The 19,424-nt window shown below is 35.2% G+C and overlaps 1 long non-coding RNA gene across 12 annotated transcripts in view; it reads right to left on the reverse strand.

Moving 5' to 3' along the window:
* Positions 1-1,683: 1,683 nt before the first annotated feature.
* LOC111093499 overlaps positions 1,684-19,424 on the reverse strand; it is a 114,601-nt gene continuing 96,860 nt past the window's right edge. For 5 of the 12 annotated variants that reach the window (XR_005381987.1, XR_005381981.1, XR_005381988.1 and 2 more), the window contains 2 exons: positions 17,083-17,205; positions 15,299-16,598 (listed from right to left, as the gene is read on the reverse strand). This is a non-coding gene — a long non-coding RNA (uncharacterized LOC111093499). The other 7 variants (XR_005381976.1, XR_005381983.1, XR_005381989.1 and 4 more) reach the window with 6 other exon arrangements.

A 19,424-nucleotide genomic window follows, 5' to 3' on the forward strand; every position in this document is an offset into this window, starting at 1 on the left:
GAAAGAATGAGATTGGATAGGATCATCCCTATCAATGGCACATAGAATGAATTTCCACATGAAAGAGGCATTGTTCTACCACAGGGCAGAGGGAAGCTGCGTGGACTAGAACAACACTTTTCTACCACATATTATGATAATGACAATAAAGTCATGTTTCTTGACAAAAATATTAAATACTAAAATAAATGAGGTGAATTTATTTGAAGCAAAACAAAAAAAAATTGAATGTACATAGTATGTAACTAGACTAGTCACATTTTAACCAATATGTTCTCTATTCTTATGTTCAGCTTCACTCAAGATCCTTTGTGGAACATTATTTATTAATGTCTTAGAGTCTATGAAAAGTCTGTAAATATAGTTTTTTTTTTAAATTTGACTATCACTTGTTTTCTATTTTTTTAATATTTGTTTTACTTCATAGCCAGGTTTCTAACAATATGACAATACTTTCAACCAATAAAGAGGGAATATTTTCTTAAGGAGACAATTTAACTTATCTAAAACCTTATTAATTTTTCAGAACAGATTCAATATTATAGAATATATTAATATGAATAATAATATATCAGAAAGAAGAACATTATACATCATTAACTAAAAAATATTTTTTTAAAAATTGCATTAAAATAGGGGTTTTAGTCAAGACAGGTTAGGTGAAGCTACAGTAACAACTGACCCCCAAATCTCAGTGTTTCAGACCCTCTAAATCTTTCTTTTGCTCTCAAAAAGTCTGCTGGCTGTTCAAGCCATTTTTGCAGAATAATTTTCTTCCATAAATTGTCTAGCCTTTTTCATCATTTTTGTCTTACAGAAACCCCGTATCAATACTCAATTTGTCTATTGCCATTTCAGAGAGAGAACAGAAAGAGAGAAAGAGGAATACAGTTTGAGTGATAAAATTATTATATTCATGTGTCACTTTTATCTAATTAGCCTAACTACTTCCTGGCCATACCTAATATGAGAGAGGTGAAAATTCAACTTTTATGTTGCCTGGAAAGTGAAAAGAATTAGACTCAATTGAGGCTTATTCACATTAGAAATCCCTGTGCCTGTCTGTCTGTATATATGTATGTATCTATCTTCTTACTTATATGTGTTGGTATCTATTTATCATCTATCTATCTATCTATTATGTTTTATACATATATATATTTATATATACACACACAAACCATAACAAAATGTATTCTTTTATTTTTAATTTATTTATGATAGTCACAGAGAGAGAGAGAGGCAGAGACATAGGCAGAGGGAGAAGCAGGCTCCATGCACCGGGAGCCCGACATGGGATTCGATCCCGGGTCTCCAGGATCACACCCTGGGCCAAAGGCAGGCGCTAAACCGCTGCGCCACCCAGGGATCCCAACAAAATGTATTCTTAATGGAGCAATGCTAGTAGCATGTTTATTAAAAGGGTCACAATATGTGTCTTCAACTACTATATATTAACAATGTTAACAATATGTGTCTTCAACTACTATATATTAACAATATTAACAATGTCTTGGATGTCCTAATCAATGTAATTTAAAAAAAATAAGGTCAAAATTTTTAGACTTATTATATGAAATATGGAGACCCACTAGCATATTTTCAATTGATTTGTATGCCTGGAAATTAAAGACAATGAAATAAAAGAGAAATACAAGAAATAATATACAGTAATTGGGATAATTAAAAATTAATACATGATAGACTTATCATTTTATTATATCAAAATAATAACTAGTTTGAAAGATTCTAGACCAAAGGACACCATTTTCCATAAAAATTTAATTTATTATATATGTAATTATACACATACACACAGACATATAAACATATATGGAAGTAAAGAAAAATATTTTAAATTATGTATTATGGCCATAAAATAAACATGTTATTGAAAGTCACTTAAAAGATGAAGCACAAAAATAACTAGGAAATCTTTTGAAAATTATAAACTTAGAAGGAAGATGTGACTTACATTTGCAAAACAAAAGCCCATTAGGTATGTATCTACCTTAATAAGAAAATAGCAATTTATTATACAATGTGCAGCATGGCAACTATAATTAATAATACTGTATTGCATATTTGAAAGTTAACAAAAATCATAACTCTTAAATACGCCATTTGCAATAGTCATCACAAAAAAGCATGGCTGTCGAAAACTCTATCAAAATCAAAGTTTATCTTATGGCCAACCCAAAAATATTTGCTGTAGTTTGCTTAGTCTCCTAAAGAAGAAACAAATGAAAGGATGAAGATATCTTTTAAAAAAATAAGATTATATACAAATGAGTTAAGGAACTATTTAGGAGTCAAACAGAAAGTTGGAAATTCCAAATAGTATCGGAACAGCGCCAGAGGGAAATTCCTCTATTCCTTAATACAGTGTGCTTAGGACTCAAGGAGCCTCAAGAAAATAAGAATGAAAGACCTCCTCTCACCTGTGCAGAAGTGGAGACAGAGATACCAGCCAAGGTTGATCTTTCCCTGATCTTGCTTTAATCCTCTTCCACTCCTAAAATCTAACTTGGATCAAGCGGACTCATAGATACCACTATGGACTTTAAAGACATGAATAAATACCATTTTTGGCTAAGGATTGAAGTCTTAATCTCTTAGGCCTGCAGAGAGAAAGGGAGAAAGAATATTTGTAGGGTTGGAAATTAAGGCTGATACTTACAAATATTCATTATTCAAATATATTTATATTATTTATCGATGACAGACGATCCTCTTGGCACTGCATAGAGATGCAAAAAGGAGACACTGATTGGCTTGTGGTTATGGAGGGAGAGTCAGGGAGAGGGGATTAGACATAATTGACAGTGATGGAAACTTCCACCCCAATCTTGAAGCAAGTCCTAGACCAGAAGTAGGAAGATCTAGGTTCTGGTCTTCACTCTATCTCTCATATCTCTATGATCTCAGAAAAAAACATTCATCCAATCACCAGCTTTAGTTTTTCCATCTCAGAAAAAAGACAATATTTTGAGACAATGCATGTTCACGTGCTCTGTAAAGTTTTAAGTCCTCCATGCAAAAGCTTGAGGTTGATGCTTTTACCAAATGTTTACTGAATTCAACCAAAATTGGCTTAGAGTATCATGATGGCCATATTACCGCCGATAAACACTAGTCAGTCTAGAGTCATTTGTAAGCTGTGTGAATTCCTTACAGTAAAGGGTCAAATCATAATGAAAGCATTGCTATGATTATTTCAGCTAAATAAGTTAAGACATTTCAAATTTACTTAAATGACTACAATGGGAGATTAGAAATGACAGTTTATTTGGAAGAAGAAGAAGAAGGAGGAGGAGGAGGAGGAAAGAAAAAAAAAGAGAAGAAAGAAAACCCATAGCTTTAGAAATACATATAAAAATCACAGCCCTAGAGCTGACTAACACAGGCATGCAATCATTTAATTTACTCTTCACAGTACAAATTGTCAGTTTGGGGACTCTTACTGGAGTCAATTTCCATTTTTTTCCTCACACTCTCTAGATAACTTCAAGTAAGGTTTCTGGGGACTCCCTAGAGTCTATAGATTCTTTGTCTACAACACGTTAAGTCTTTTGGCTTAATGCCCTCCAGTTTTAATCTCCTGAGATTCTCCATCCCATGTTTGTGCATGGCTACTTTTGCACAGCTCATCGCATGGGAAGAAGCCTGGCCTGAGCCTTCCCAACAGAATGATCTCCTTCAGGAAGTCACTGAATCCCTTTTGTGATTGTAATGTTGTGGTTATGATTCAACCATTGCCTCAGAAACTTGAAATCCTTCCTCCGAATTTTAAAATGACATCCTTCAATATTCTAGTGTTTTATCTTTTGTTAACTATTGTTTGCAGATGATAAATAATCACCAGTTCCATAAAGGCAAATCTAACCTAATGAGACAGGGCGCAGATTGTTTGCTTGGAAGCGAAGATGGGGAAAAGAAGGCCAAGTAAACATTGAAGTGACAGAAATATTCTACATCTTGATTATATTTGTGGTAACACAGATGTAGACATTTCTCAAATGTTGCCAAGCTGCGCACTTAGAATGAATGCATTTTATTGTTTATTATACACCAAATACCTCATTTTTTTGGTTAAAATTACTTAATTAATAGTTTACTGTGAAAGAGTATGAGTAATATTATCATCTCTGTCAGCCTGTATGCCTATTAAAATCAATAATTTAAACGTACGCAAACCAGCGTTAATGCCTAGGAGAGCACCTGGTGGTACATGTTAGTTGGTTAATAAGTATTTGTTGAATGAATGAACAAATATCACTTCCTTGCTCTATGGCCACATCTTGCTTTCCCTGAAAAGGAGTAAAATTTAAAATTTTGCATCTAATGAGGATGGAGCAAAAAATCCCCATTAGTAAAGGAGAGTCTAGGGGATCCCTGGGTGGCGCAGCGGTTTAGCGCCTGCCTTTGGCCCAGGGCGCGATCCTGGAGACCTGGGATCGAATCCCACATCGGGCTCCCAGTGCATGGAGCCTGCTTCTCCCTCTGCCTGTGTCTCTGCCTCTCTCTCTCTTTGTGTGGCTATCATAAATAAATAAAAATTAAAAAAAAAAAAAGTAAAGGAGAGTCTGCTCAATGAAGATTTTCTATAAAAATAACTTGATAACAATATAGGTAATAGCTAAGAATCCTTTAAGTCCAGAATGCATTTTAGTCAGATGGGCTAATTTTGTTTGCTTTAGTTCCTTATTTGTAAACCTGCACCTTGGGAATTATCTTATCTATGTTTCTTTGCATAACTTCAATCTCTTTGATAGCCTTCCAGCCAGACCCTCTTTTAATAGTTGTCTCCCCAAATTGTGTTGGGATCTGGGAATCCCCTTATAATAATCTTCTGAAAAATACCCTTGAATTTCTTCCTAGCCCATAAAAACTAATCGTGTCATTTCTGTGAAAGGATTTATGGACAAGTAGAGGCATTTAGTTATATAATTAAGGCTTTAAACTCTGCTATTGATTCCAACAGCTTTTCTTGTGTTTTTCTCTTTGGACACTAATCATGCAGTACTTGGCTGTACAACATTAAGGATTGCCCTTGAAACCTCCAGGAGAAATGTTTTCCCTGTGGTTTTTAATAGAGGACAGAGAAAATCTTGGTTTACAAAGAGATTGAGAAGTATATTCACCAAGTTTAGAGTTAATCCCAACTTCCCGACTAATTCTCTTTTCAAAAGGGTTTAACTTTAAACCCTAAATCTTTCAGCAAACGCAAATGGAGAGTTCAGAGGAGCAATAATTATGAAAATGTTATAATCACCACAAATTGAAGGAATTTGTATAGCAATCAATCTACTGATATAATGTTGGCGTTCCAATTCCATCCCTTCCAAAATAGTAACAACTCATAAATAGAAAGTGAGTAGCCACTTGAAAATTGCATTTGCTAAAATGCATGTGCTTAATATATAGAAATATCCATCATAATACTAGAAGCTAACATTTTTCCAAAGTTTACTATTTTTAGACACTAAATGTTTTACATAAAATAACCCCACAAATTAGATATTATTACAAGCTCCACTTTACTTCAGAGGAAACTGAAGCCCAATTAAGTCAAAATAAGTTGCTTGTTATGTAACTGGAAGTGATAGAACTGAGATTTTTAAGCCTAGACAATCTGGATCAAAGCCTTTATTTTTAATTGTTATATTATAAGCTTTAGCATGATACTGTAAATTGTGTATTTGAAATTAGCATTTTCCCCTTCCACTCCGTATAATATTTGGATGTGAACTGCTTGAGAAGGAAAAAAAAAAAACCTAAGAAATGTTGTGCTTTATTGTTTTTTCTTTTCCTCAGCAGAAAAAGTTATAAAGAAACAAGATTCTATTATTACTTATCGAATGATATATGATCAAATAATAATGATATCCCTTCTTCAAATGTTAAATTGATAAGAAGGATTGGGATTCTTATCTCTAAAGGGAGATTTAAAATATGGTGGAGAAGGTGGATTTATCTCACAATCAAAGCATCAAAGCATCATTTTCAAATATCTTGAGGCTCCCATGATGGACATAATGATGTGGGTCCCACAGTGGTGCTCATGTTTGGCCACCTTCTCTGTTACTTCCTTTGGTCCTCCAGAGATCCTTCCCTCTTAGATTGCTCATCAGCCCCATGGACTCTGACAGTGATGACATTGATGGGGGCTCCAACACATCCCACTGATCAGTCACCACATTGCTGGCATGCCATAACCAGACTGAGGGCAGTATTAGTCAGAATTGGATAGAAATGCTTCTACAAAATGCATTCTGTTTTCTCTGTTACTATTGACTGCTTAGTACAAGAATGGTTTATCTAATAATCTGCTGGAAGTCTACAAATTGGTTTTCCCTTATATAGTCCCCATTTTGATAAGAGGCAATACTAACCGTTTAGTAGCCCTTAGGAGAAATCTGTTACTAGACTTTTCCTTTTATTCATTTAAATAGTCACTAGTTTATAGATCTCACTCCTTTACCATTGCTCTTCTCATTCCTCTCTCTGTTTTATTTCTGGCCACCACTGTTTCAACTATAAATTACAAAAATTGCCTTCCACCTCATCAAGAGGCTTCTGGCCATCTCACAGTGCTGTTTGAAAAATACTCCTACAATGCAAATCAGGCCCTATTACTGGACTGCACACAATGATGCATTGCCCATCCCTACTCAATATTTTCCTTGCAAAAAGATGAAACTTAGATTACCATTCAAGTCTCTTCCTTCTCCAGCTATTTCTCATCATGGACACTTCATTTCAGGCAATGTGATTTACTTACTGCTGCCAAGGCAAAGTACTATTCTATTCACTTGTACTTTTTATTAAAAACACAGACATCAGTTGTCATAATTGATGCAGATGTCTTTTTCTCAAAATCAGAGTGGTCATGTTAAAGTCTGGTTAAAGAAGTGGACATGTTTCAGTCTCTAGAGATCACATACTATACATGAACACTTGCTAGAGAAGGTATACAGGTGCCCACCACAGACAACTGAAGTTACTGATAATTATAAAGAATGCTGCTCAATATAATTTGCAAAAGGAACAACTGCAAATGTAAATGAAATATGAAATATGTACTGGAATCATTGTAACATTCTGGTGCTCCAAACAATATTAAAATATATAGCACCTATCCTCTGCCAAGATGATTTTTAAAATGTTTTACATAAATTAATTCCTTTTAACAATTTCAATAATGGTATGATTCCTAACCAATTTATTTTATAGAAGAGGAAACTGAGCTATGTAGAAAGAGAAAATGTGGCTCCTGAGTGGTTCAGTCGGTTGAGTGGTGGACTCTCAGTTTTGGCTTAGGTCATGATCTGGGGGTCATAACATTGTGCCTCCTCAGGATCCACACTCAGCGGGGAGCCTGCTGGAGATTCTTTCCCTCTGCCCCTCCCCCTGCTCACTGTCTCTCTCTCTCTAAAAGATAAATATTAAAAAAAAAGGAAAAAGAAAAAGAAGTGTGCCCTGGATTACACAGCTAGAAAGTCAACAAGTCACTGTTTGAACCTTGCCAGTCTGAATCTAGTTTCTTTCTATGTCTTTAATCATTCATCCATATTACCACAATGTATAAAATACTCTAAAAAGTGATGTCTATTAGTTGTGTGATATTCAAATAGCAAATAAAATTTCCCAGAATACTAATCATTTCAATATCAATAACAGATTTAATACAACCACCAGAAAAACCAAGCCAAGAAACTCAGTACTGGGGGTCAAGCCAGGCTGGTGGCCAGCCAAGAAATGGATAAAGGAATGTTCAGGAGCAGAGTATAGGGGGTTGGAGTTTGTGTTCAGAGGGCCAAAGGGATTAGGGGTGAAGTATGGTCAAGGTTTACAGGTCGGGACATGGATCACAGAAGGCAGAACAGGGCAGGGAGTACAGGAAAGAATTCCATCCAAGTGAGGAATCATGAAATGCGCTGTTCCATTTTTAAGCTGCCAAAATTAAGAAGGTAGGCGTGAGTTTAGATAGGACTGTGGAAAACATAGGTTTCTGGGTGCAGAAAAAAATTTGTAGGTTTACACAGCTAACATTGGGATCTCACTAGTTGATTTTAAAGAAGTTTTTTATTTAAATTCCAGTTAGTTAACATACAGTGTAATATTAGTTTCGGGTGTAGAATTTAGTGATTCATCACTTTCGTACAACACCTGGTGCTCATCACAGTAAGTCCTCTTCTTCATCCCCATCGCCTATTTCACCCATCCTCCCACACACTTGGTAACCAACAGTTTGTTCTCTACTTACTACTAGATTTTTAAACAAAGACTGTCTTGATTTAGATTCTTTCTTGGCCCAGGAGAGACTGCCCCAAAGCGCAGCTCCCCAGCAATGAAGCTGGGGAAAAATGACAATGTGACAAATGTGATGATGATGATAACAGAGGATGTATCGCTCATGGGGCACCCCAGATATTCTTTTGTGACTGGAAAGGCAAATAGACATAGTTCCATAGTTCTGCTTCTTAAAAGCTATGACATCTTAAGCAAATTCATTACTATTTGTAGAGTGGGGATAATAAATAAAGGGACCTGTCATATAGGGATGGATGAAATGATAAAAATCTTTTTCAACTTATGTTGAGCACTAAACTTTTCCAAGTAGTTATAATCATTATCTTGATTAGCAAATTCTAGCTAAATACCCGCATTCACTTCCTTGTTCTTTTATAAGAATTCAAGCTAGAAAACTTTAAGTATGCTAATAATTTTGGAGAAAAATGAAACTGAATCCTCTGTTTTATTCTTTTTAGCATATATTTCTTAATAAGTAGAATGTCAATCTATCAATTGGCTGAGTTAAATCTACTTAATGAGAAGAAGATTGGACTAGTAAAACTTCACTAACATTAATCTAGGAGAGATGTGGTTAGTCTGAAAATCACTCTTTTCAACATGAATGTTCTATTGATTCACAGACACATTCGTCAGGGTGACATAAGTATAGCTTTATATGGAGCCTGATCCCAAACCTAGTAATTTTCTGTGTTCCTGAAAGGTAAGAGATCAGACCAGAGTGGCTGGTGGAATTGCCACATTGTAATGAGCATTGAAACTCCAGAGGCAAGTTTCGATGCAAACATAGTTTTTTCAATAGCTTAAATTATACAGAGACATGTTGGAACAATTTGTAAATTCCAGTAGCTATTCTGAGTTGTATATAGGCTTTAGGGTGGTCTAATCTAAGGAAGTTCTATGGAAAAGCTGATAGGTCAGATTTTCAAAATAGTTTTGCCTAATTTCTAATTCACAGCCTCAGGGTAAAGGTAAAAGGAAGGGAAGGCTTTACATAAAGGCAACCACTTATGCTTGAGGGGCTGTGAACTACACCAAAAACATTGGCTTCCAATGAAACTATCCAAATTAGTGCCACTATTGAAGACAATTCATTAATATTTATATGAATACTGTTTTGTAATATCTCAGAAGGAATCAAGAGTGTAGTAAAAGGACAATCACCTACAACAGTTTCTCAAAGATTTATCTGCAGAAGTCTTGCATCAGAATCACTTGAGAAATAAGAAAATCATGTGTAATGAACAAATCTCTGAAAATGTAGCTCGCAAATCTCCACATTTCACTGCGTGGCTTTTGCCAGTGTTTTTCTGAGTAACTTCTTGAGAATCACCCACTCCCTAGCTGCACATACAGAGGATCATTGGTGTTAGCTCCTGCTCACTCCCCCAGCTTTTGCCACAGCTAGGGGTCCTTCTATTCCCTGCAGTGTATCTCTTCTGACTCAAAATATCAAAATATGCAGGGTGACTTCTTCTCTGACCAAATCTGAACCGGCCTGGACTCAGAAGAGTGAAAGGAATAGAAATTACAAACGGCTTCTTATTTATTATTGCTGATAACTAACCCTCTTTTTACTCCTCTATAGCAGGTGGTCTCCTAAATCTATCAATATGTTGATTGGTCAAGGTAAGCTATTGTGGTGAGGCAAGAAACTATTGGAACATCTATTTAACTTAGTCTAAATTTTAATTAAATTCTGAAATATAAATAGATGTCAATATTGATATAGGTACCACATGGAAAATATAATACATACTTCAATACCTATCAATGAGTCTGAAAAATCAAACTTTAATGATACTACTAAAATTATTTTATAGCCATCCTTAATTTCATCCCCTCCTTGTCTGCTGTCTACCTCTCCCTCAAATCAGACAGTGGCCTTACCACTGAAATATTCATTTTTTATCTCTATGCTTCTCTTGCAACCTGCTTGTTATTAACCAGCATAATGTTTGTAAGATCTAGTTACAATGTCACTGATAGCTATAGTGCATCTCTATTTACTATGGAACAATTTTACATTATTAGAATGTGACACAGTCTATTAATTAATTTTCTTCTCAATGCATCTTGTGGTTCTGGCATGTTGCTAATTTGTTCATTCATTTGCCTCCGTTTGTTTGGCCAGTACAAACAATGCCACTGTTATGAGCATTTGGCATTCAATTACATGACTTGTGGTGAACACAGGTCAAAGTTCTCTAGGATATATTCCCAGGAGTGAGATTATGAATTCACACTTCACATTTTCAAATTTCATTAGATAATGCCAAATTGCTTTCAAAAATATTTTTGCTTATGTACAGCCTATCTGCTTTGTATGAGTTCCCGTTATTCTACAGCCTTGCCAAAACTTCGTGTTCTTGGACTTGTTAATTTTTGCCAATCTGGTGGGTGTGCAATGGCATCTCATTGTGGTTTTAATTGGAATTTCCCTGATTACAAAAGAGGTTGAAATATTTTCTTACAATTATAAGCCATTCACTGAAATGTCTGTTTATGCATACTACCAATTAATATATTGCGCTATTTGTCTTTTCCTTGCTGATTTGTGGGAGTTCTTTATATATTCTCTGTAATAATTCTTTGTCGATCAAATATTTACTGGCATTGTTTGCAGTGTCTGTTTTCATATTCTTTATTATATTTATTAATATAGAGAAATTACTAATTTTTGCTTATCTTATTTGTTCCTTATTTAAAAAGAAAGCCTGGGGCACCTGGGTGGTACAGTCCGTTAACATCCAACTCTTGGTTTTGGCTCAGATCATGATCTTAGGGTCATCCTCAGATCATGATCTCGGGGTCATGATTTCAGGGTCAGGAGATCCACTCCACATCGGGGTCTGCACTCAGTGTACTCTGCTTAAGACTCTCTCTTCCTCACCCTTTGGCCCTCCCCCCATGCTCTCTCTTTCTTTCTCAAATAAATAAATATATCTTTTAAAAATAATAAATAATAAAGGTATCTGGGTGCCTCAGTTGGTTAAGCATCTGTCTTCAGCTGGGATCATGATCCCAGTGTCCTGGGATCAAACCCCACATCGGGTTCCCTGCTTAGCCAGGAGCCTGTTTATCCCTCTCCCTCTGCCTACAGCTTCCCCTGCTGTGCTCTCTTGCAATCTCACACACTCTGTCTCTCTCAAATAAATAGTCTTTTAAAATAATAATAATAAATAATAATAAAATAAAAAGAAAGCCTCTAGTACTACAAAGATATAAAATTTTCTCCTGATTACATTGAAAACATTTCATAATTTTGTCTTTCATGTCTAGGACTTGAATTCATATCGTAAATGTCAAAATAAGCTGTGGATATAAAATGTACTTGAGAACTCCTCAAGTTTTTTACACAAGTTAATGAACCACAATGAAATGATGAATCATGTGCTTAAACGTCTCATATTATTGCTTGTTTTGAGATTATAGGAAAGAAATTCAAGATCAAATAGACACTTGGGACCCATGTTTCAAATCATAATTTTATTTTAGGGTGGTACCAATCCACACATAAGAAAGCATTTTCTTCAACATCCTCGATGGTAATTATGTTAGAATATAGAGTTCTTGCAGACCCGTTTGACACATTCAAAAATGTAAATCATGAACCATGCAATAATGGAAACTAGTTTCCCTTAGAAACTTATTGAATATGTCATAGTTGCAATAGGAAAGCAAATCGAACCTTATAAAGAGGCATAGCTTTTTATAACTATCTTTACTAATACTTAGGAGAGAGTTTTAAAGCATCCAAATAGAGGTAACAGAAAAATCAAGATTTAGTGCTCTTTTTTTCCTTCATTATATTATTTAGTCTTCTTACATTGATTCATTCGAAAAGTATCTACCGGAAGTGTACTATTTTTAGAATATTATGTTTACTCTCATTTGGTTTGTACACTTACTGGTTGTAAACTTTTATTTCGCTTTCAGAACTGTGACTTATGAGACATTTTTGTGAAATTGTCTAGTCACTACTATCTTAAACAATCAAGAATTGAAAATTTGCTCCAAATTTCTAGTGACAAAACTTTTAAAAATATTATAAGATGCATAGTCATCTAAATAAATGTTAAAGTAAGGCAGTTAGAATTTTTTCTCATATTGACAAAGCATTCTATAAAGCATAATTATAACAAAATATTATTTCAGTAGTCCATGAATAAAAATTCAGATCTCTCTACATTTCATGTTGGAATAGAAAATTCACAAAGAACATCAACTATTAAAACAAAAAGAAGAAGAAGGAAACAAATATCTAAACCCTTTCAATGTGACAAGCATTCTGATCTGTTTTTATACAGAAGATTAAAAGAAAATCTTTCAAAATTCTGCTTGTATACGTTTACAAAAAAATTAATAATAATGTTTAGAAATATAAAAAGATATGAATTCTAACTCCTGTTAAATCATAATTATCTGCTGGTTGACCTTGGAAATTAACTTCCTTCAACCAAAATAGTAGTTTCCTCAACTACTTCACATCACATAGTTGTATGAAGATCAAATGGGAAAGTACTTTGTAAATCCTAGGATTTTAATATTCCTGCAATATATGATATGGAAATGAAGCCAAGCAATATTTATATTATTTAGAAGTCCCAGAAGAAATTTCCAGTGAGTTCATTAAATTTATGTTACACCCATTTTGAAACTAAATATTCTCATTAAAAAAAAAAAAAAGACAACTATATACTATAAAATCTGTGAAGTTATAGTCAAGGTTACGGAATTAGCATTAGTAACAATTTAATCTTGTTTTAATATCTCAGGCTTCTGGCCAGGATTATACCTCATACATTGCTGAAATATTTTCCTGAAAGAATTCAATACTTTGAGAGGGAATTTATATTCACTGCATAAGCCAGCCCTCAAGCCTCAACTAAACTCAACTTGAAAAACAATGCAGTATACAACACCCCGGCACAGATTTTCTCACACTACTTAAGAAATTCTGATTGGATTGTAACAATCAACCCATATGGTACGATATCATTTGGCACCATTTTCCAGGTAGCATGTTATTATTCACGTTCTGGCAGCTATGTCTGCAGGCTTTGTACGTGGTTACAAATGGAAATGGGCCACATGCCCCAAACTTTCTCTCCTTTATTACCCTTTTTTCCCCCTGACAGTTGTGGTTTCATTTATTTTATTTATCTCTTTCATAAGACTGTCTACTTAATCAAGGGTTAGCAACAGTATCAACAGAAGTAGGACTGAAAAGAAACCCAGAATTCTCCCTGGAACACTGGACTTTTCAGAGGTAGTGATTTAATCCAATTCAAACCACTGATTAGTTACTGCCTCTTCTTTTGCTTAGATTTATTTGGCTTCAAGATTGCTTCAGAGATAGACAAGTAAGGTGTACCAGTATGTTCAGGAATGATGATTATTTATGCACTGATTTATGCACTAATTGCAATTATTTTATATAATTACTAATTGCTTTTGGACTCATAAGAAGGTAAATGAAATAAAATATACATATTAATGATCGGTCCTTTTTTTCCTATTTGATTAATGAATTAAATTTTCGTAGATGTGTTTCAAGAGAATGTTAGCCAAAATAAAACCATATATTTTATTGCATCAAAAAAAATAGATATAAATATGAAAAGAAATAATACAAAGAGGGAAATATTATAATTCCGAACCTGAAGGAAGACCTTCCACCGTAGAATTTGTTTGTATTAGCACTTTGTAATTTCCTCTATTTATTTATTAGAATCTCATCCATGTTAACCATGTCTACTGAGAAACTGTTTACAAATTGGTGGTCAAAATGTTCCTTTTGTACTCATGGCTTTGGACAGTCCCTTCCCACACTGACTTTGCTTGGCTTTGTGACTTTCCCTGGACAATGGAACAAAATAGATGAAAAGTAGTTGTGTGGGGGGCACACCCTCTCCTAGTGCTGGGAACCTTTCTCCCACCAAAAGAATAAGTCCAGGCAAGACTCCTAGTGAATGAGAGAATGTAGGACAGAATCTTGATCCATCCTCCATTCCATGAACTAACTGCAAAGCTCAACCCAGTAAATCCAGACCAGGAAACATCACACAGCTGAACCACAGACTCAGCGATAATAAATGATAAATGATTATCATTTTTGCCACTAATCTTTAGAGTTGTTTTCACAAAACAAAATCTAATATGACTACCATCGTGACATTTCTCAATGAAAGAGAAATGGTAAATGAAGACAATTTTGTGATGGATTTATTAATCTGATTTTTATTATTAATTTAATATTAATTTAATTTTCTAGAACTGAATTTTGGCAATTCTCACATTTGCATATGTATGTAGTATTGGGACATGATGATCCTATATATAACTTTTTACAAAATGTCTTTTTTAAGATTATATTTATTTATTCATGAGATACATAAAGAGGCAGACACATAGGCAGGTGGGGAAGCAGACTCCCTGAGAGGAGCCTAATGCAGGATTCGATCCCAGGACCTGGGATCATGACCTAAGCCAAAAGGCAGATGCTCAACCACTGAGCAACAGACTCATAGATCAATGGAACAGAATAGAGAACCCAGAAGCCCCTCCGCATCCACAGACACGCACGCACCGATGTCATATGGATAAAGCACAGGGCCACCTGCAGAGCCACGCACCCCACGTTCAAACACGTGCCCAGACACAGAAATGGCCACAAACACTCAGGCACATGAGCGGTGAGGTTCCAGGCGCCCCTTTACAAAATATCTTAAACATTGCATACATCTAATACATTTAGAAGAATTAAATAAAATGATGGCTCAGTTATGATTCTGAATTTAAAACTTGAAAAATTACTTTTATTTTTTTATTTAAATTCAGTTAGCCAGCTTATAGTACATCATCAGTTTCAGATGTAGTGTTCAATAATTCATCAGTTGTATATAACATCCAGTGCTTATGATATCACGTGCCCTCCTTAATGCCCATCACCCAGCTACCCCATTCCTCCACCCACCTCCTCTCCAACAATCCTGTTTGTTTCCTATAGTTAAGAGTCTCTCATGGTTTTTTTTCCTCTTTAATGACTTCCCATTCAATTTTCCCTCCCTTTCCCTATGATCCCCTGTGCTGTTTCTTGTATTACACATATGAATGAAACAACCCAGCAATTAGACTATTAGGTATTCACCCCAAAGATACAAATGCAGTGATTCAAAGGGACACCTGTACCCCAATGTTTAAAAATTACCATTAAAATAATTCTAATAAGTTTTTAAAATAATTCTAGTAAATGGTTTAGTGTGTTTTGTGTTTATGATACCATTAAGTGGAATTTCAATTTAGAGTTATTTATTTTTTCCTAGATAATCTGTGGTTTCTAGTACTGTCCCCAAGAGGAAATTTGCATGTGAGTTTGAATGTTCAATAGTTTGAACATTTTTAGGAAACGTAAGAACTGTTGCCAATTCTCAGGGAGGTTTCCAAATACATCTTTGTGAAGGAGAAAGTGGTACAAGGAAAAGCTCTCTGAATCCGCCCTTATAGAAATAAATATATACTCTAAGCCAAGGGAAGATTTCTAGTTCATCCCCTATGCCAAAGAAGCTAAAAGAACAGTTAACAGAGTGGATGCTTCAGAATTACAAAAAAATTCCAAAAAAAAATCTATTGTCTTCAGACAATAGATTCTGTGTAATAATGCTGTTTGTCCTTGAACTTCACTATCCTATGTCTATAGAATGACTTTGTGTATCTGTTTTCCATCAAATTATTTTGTCAAGGTCCCGAGCCGCCTGAATTTCAGAAACTGGCTTCCCAGCTATTTCTGTTAACTTCTTGGGAACTGCCTCAGTTTTTTCCAGAAAAAAAAAAAAATTAAACTCAAGTTTTTTCCCCTCTGATACTGCCTTCCATGCTGCCAAACTTTGTGATATAGACACGAAGTTGGGATTTGGAGCCAAAAGTAATCATCTTAATGCTCCTCAATGACCTTTAATGGATGGAAGGAGACATTATGTTCTCTTATCTTCCATAACACAAAAGAGATAGGACTGCACCTTCTAATAAGATTTAAGATTTGGAAAACTTAGAGAACATGGAAATAGAAAGAAAAAGTAGTTTATAACTGCTATTATCTATTCTTAAAGTCCATGGTTCTAGGCTCTACTTCATTATTCTTGAAGAGCTCCTGGCAGGTTTCCATAGAGGTGTCCAGCTTAGCCTGACTGTCAGGAATCCTTCTTTCAGCTTCCTGATCCTCTTCAAAAGAAAAGGACATTGTTTTCTCTCCAAGTTCAAGTCTCACTTCATTTTCTGCCCTGGATATTACAGAATGCATGAAGGATAATAAATCAAATCTCTTTGGGAGTTTCTCCCACCTGAAAGTTGCCTGGATCCAAGACACAGGAAAACAATCATAGAAGTTGATGTTATATTATGCAAAGTTCACTTCTATCATGTTGATTATACAGTATGTATATCACCTTCAGTGGAGCCAAGTTACCTTCCAAGCAGACTAGAGCATCTCCTTTACCTGTTTTTTCTACAAGCATGAAGTAAAGGTAAAATTAAAATAGAAAGTTCTTCCACTTTTGTCTGGCTTTAGCTTTCACACTACTGTGAGTAAATGTTGAAACCAAAACAAATAAGCAAGCAAATAGGATAAACACATGCTCTTAAAAAACATATTTTATATGCATGGAGTATTTGGGAACCTTTTTTTCTTCAAAATGAAATTTTTAACAGTTCTATCATATTATGAATTTATTCCACTCAGATTTTATTATCAAATAGAATACTCACCATCTCCATACAAAAATGTCTTCTTGGGTGCCTCTCTTGAGTACATTCTTAAAATACATCTGCATGATTTCAAGCAACTCTTCTCTCAGAAGAAAGCCTATTCCAAAAATAAACATCAGTATCCTAGAGGACAGAAAGATATGCACACCCTTTCAGATGGTGGTTTTCCAGCCATAAATGCCATCAAAGTCACCAATCACATATGAAAATTCATACCAATATCCAAGTTGCCAATAGATCATCCTAAGGTACAATGCTGTGAGTTATTCCTCTGAAAGAATTCTGAGAGAAAAAATGTGGAATTTAGATTTAGCAAAGAAATATGACATACCAGGGTCCTAGAGGAGAAACAATGGGTTCAGGACATCAGGAGTCTTTTGAAAGATGGCCAACTCGTGTTATTAGGACCTGACTTCACCTCAGTGGAATTGTGTAAGGAGAGTTGGGTCTTAAAATGCTCAGATTAAGTAACTGCCAGATGAATAGACCCATAAGAAATGACATTTGTTGGGGCATCTGGGTAGCTCAGTGCTTAAGTGTCTGCCTTTGGCTCAGATTGTGATCCTGGGGTCCTGGGATCTAGTCCCACATCAGCTTCCTGCAGGGGGCCTATGTCTCCTTCTGCCTGGGTCTCTGCCTCTCTCTGTGTCTCTCATGAATAAATAAATAAAGTCTTAAAAAAAAAAAGAAAAAAAATGGCATTTGTTATCTTGTTATGTGCAGGCCTCAATCTCCTCTACAGAGGGAAAGGATAGTGTCAAATATTTTCATACTTAGTAATGAATTGGAAAAAACACACACATACACACAGACACATAGACACGTTCCATGTCATTTATCCATTCATTTCCTCCATCATTTTTCAATACCTATTTATTCGAAATTATTTGTTACAGGCTCTGATTCACTTGCAACATTTGCAACCATGAAAAAAAGACATAAAGTTTCTCTCCTCAGTACACTTATTTTTTTTTAAGATTTTATTTATCTATTCATGAGAGAGAGAAAGAGAGAGAGAGAGAGAGGCTGAGACACAGGCAGAGGAAAAAACAGGCTCCACACAGGGAGACCGAAGTGGGACTCGATCCCGGGTCTCCAGGATCACGCCCTGGGCTGAAGGTGGCGCTAAACTGATGAGCCACCCAGGGATCCCCAGTACACTTATTTTTAGTGAGCAACACATGCCAATAAGCAAACAATGTAAATATATGATATATTAGATCCCGATACTCATTATAAGGATAACTATAGTAGACAATGGGAATAGGCCTTCCCGGGGCAGGGGACTGTTTACGTCAGATAATGCCTTCTCATAAGGTGATAGTTTAGTAAGAACTTAAAATTGTGAGGACCAAAATATGAGGATACTTTGGAGAATATTCCAGGGACAATAAATAGCTTTTGCAAAGGTTCTGAATAATACCATGTTTAGTATATTTAATGATCACCCAGGAGGCCAATATGGTGCCAGCAAAGATGAAAAGGGTGAGGTTAGCATGAGCTGAGGCCCGGAGGTAACTGAGACCAGATTATAAAGAACACGTCGACATAAAAAGTCATAGTATTCTATTTTGAGGGGGTAGGAAGCCATCAGAGGACTTTATATAAAGGAGTGATAAAAATTTACTTCAGTTAAAAAGATTGCTCATGTTTCTACACAGTAAGTAGTTTAGAGGAAAGTGTTGAAGCAGGGTAACCTTGTAGAAATTTATTTACTGCAATAACTGACAAGAGATGGTCTGGAGCTAGGAGTGCCTAGAGGAGTTGGAATTAGTTAAAAGCACTGTAGCTTGTACCAGAGATGCAGGGTGGACCAGATATTCAATGGTTGAGGGCATGTGGAGATGATAGAAAATGACTAGAAAGGAGAAAGAAAGAAACAGTGAGGGAAGGTTAGGTTTGCACTTACATCACTATTTCATCCTTTCGTAGGAAATGACCAAAGGAAATGGAATTGAAGTTTTTCTGGTTTTGCTATTCCCAAAGACTAATAATGAAAATTCACATGAACTAAGGTAACATTGCATGTCTACTACAGTCAAATAAAAAACTTAAAAAATAAAATTTGCATGAAAACTAAAATACGCAAAATAAGAATAGAGAATGATAGATATTTTGTCAGTTCTTTAATCTTAGGACCTATTAATTACCTTAAGTATCAAAGGAATCTACACAATTGTTTTTATTGATAATTAAATTTCAGTATAATTACTTCACAATAGCTGTTTTTTTTTTTTTTTTTTTAATTACATGCTACATTCAGGGCACAGTCATTTCCTGTTCTTCATGTGGCATATGGCACTTTCTTTGATGACACATGTAGGCTAGGGAATGTCTCAATG

This window comes from Canis lupus, chromosome 31, assembly GCF_011100685.1.
Source record: "Canis lupus familiaris isolate Mischka breed German Shepherd chromosome 31, alternate assembly UU_Cfam_GSD_1.0, whole genome shotgun sequence".
NCBI lineage: Eukaryota > Metazoa > Chordata > Mammalia > Carnivora > Canidae > Canis > Canis lupus.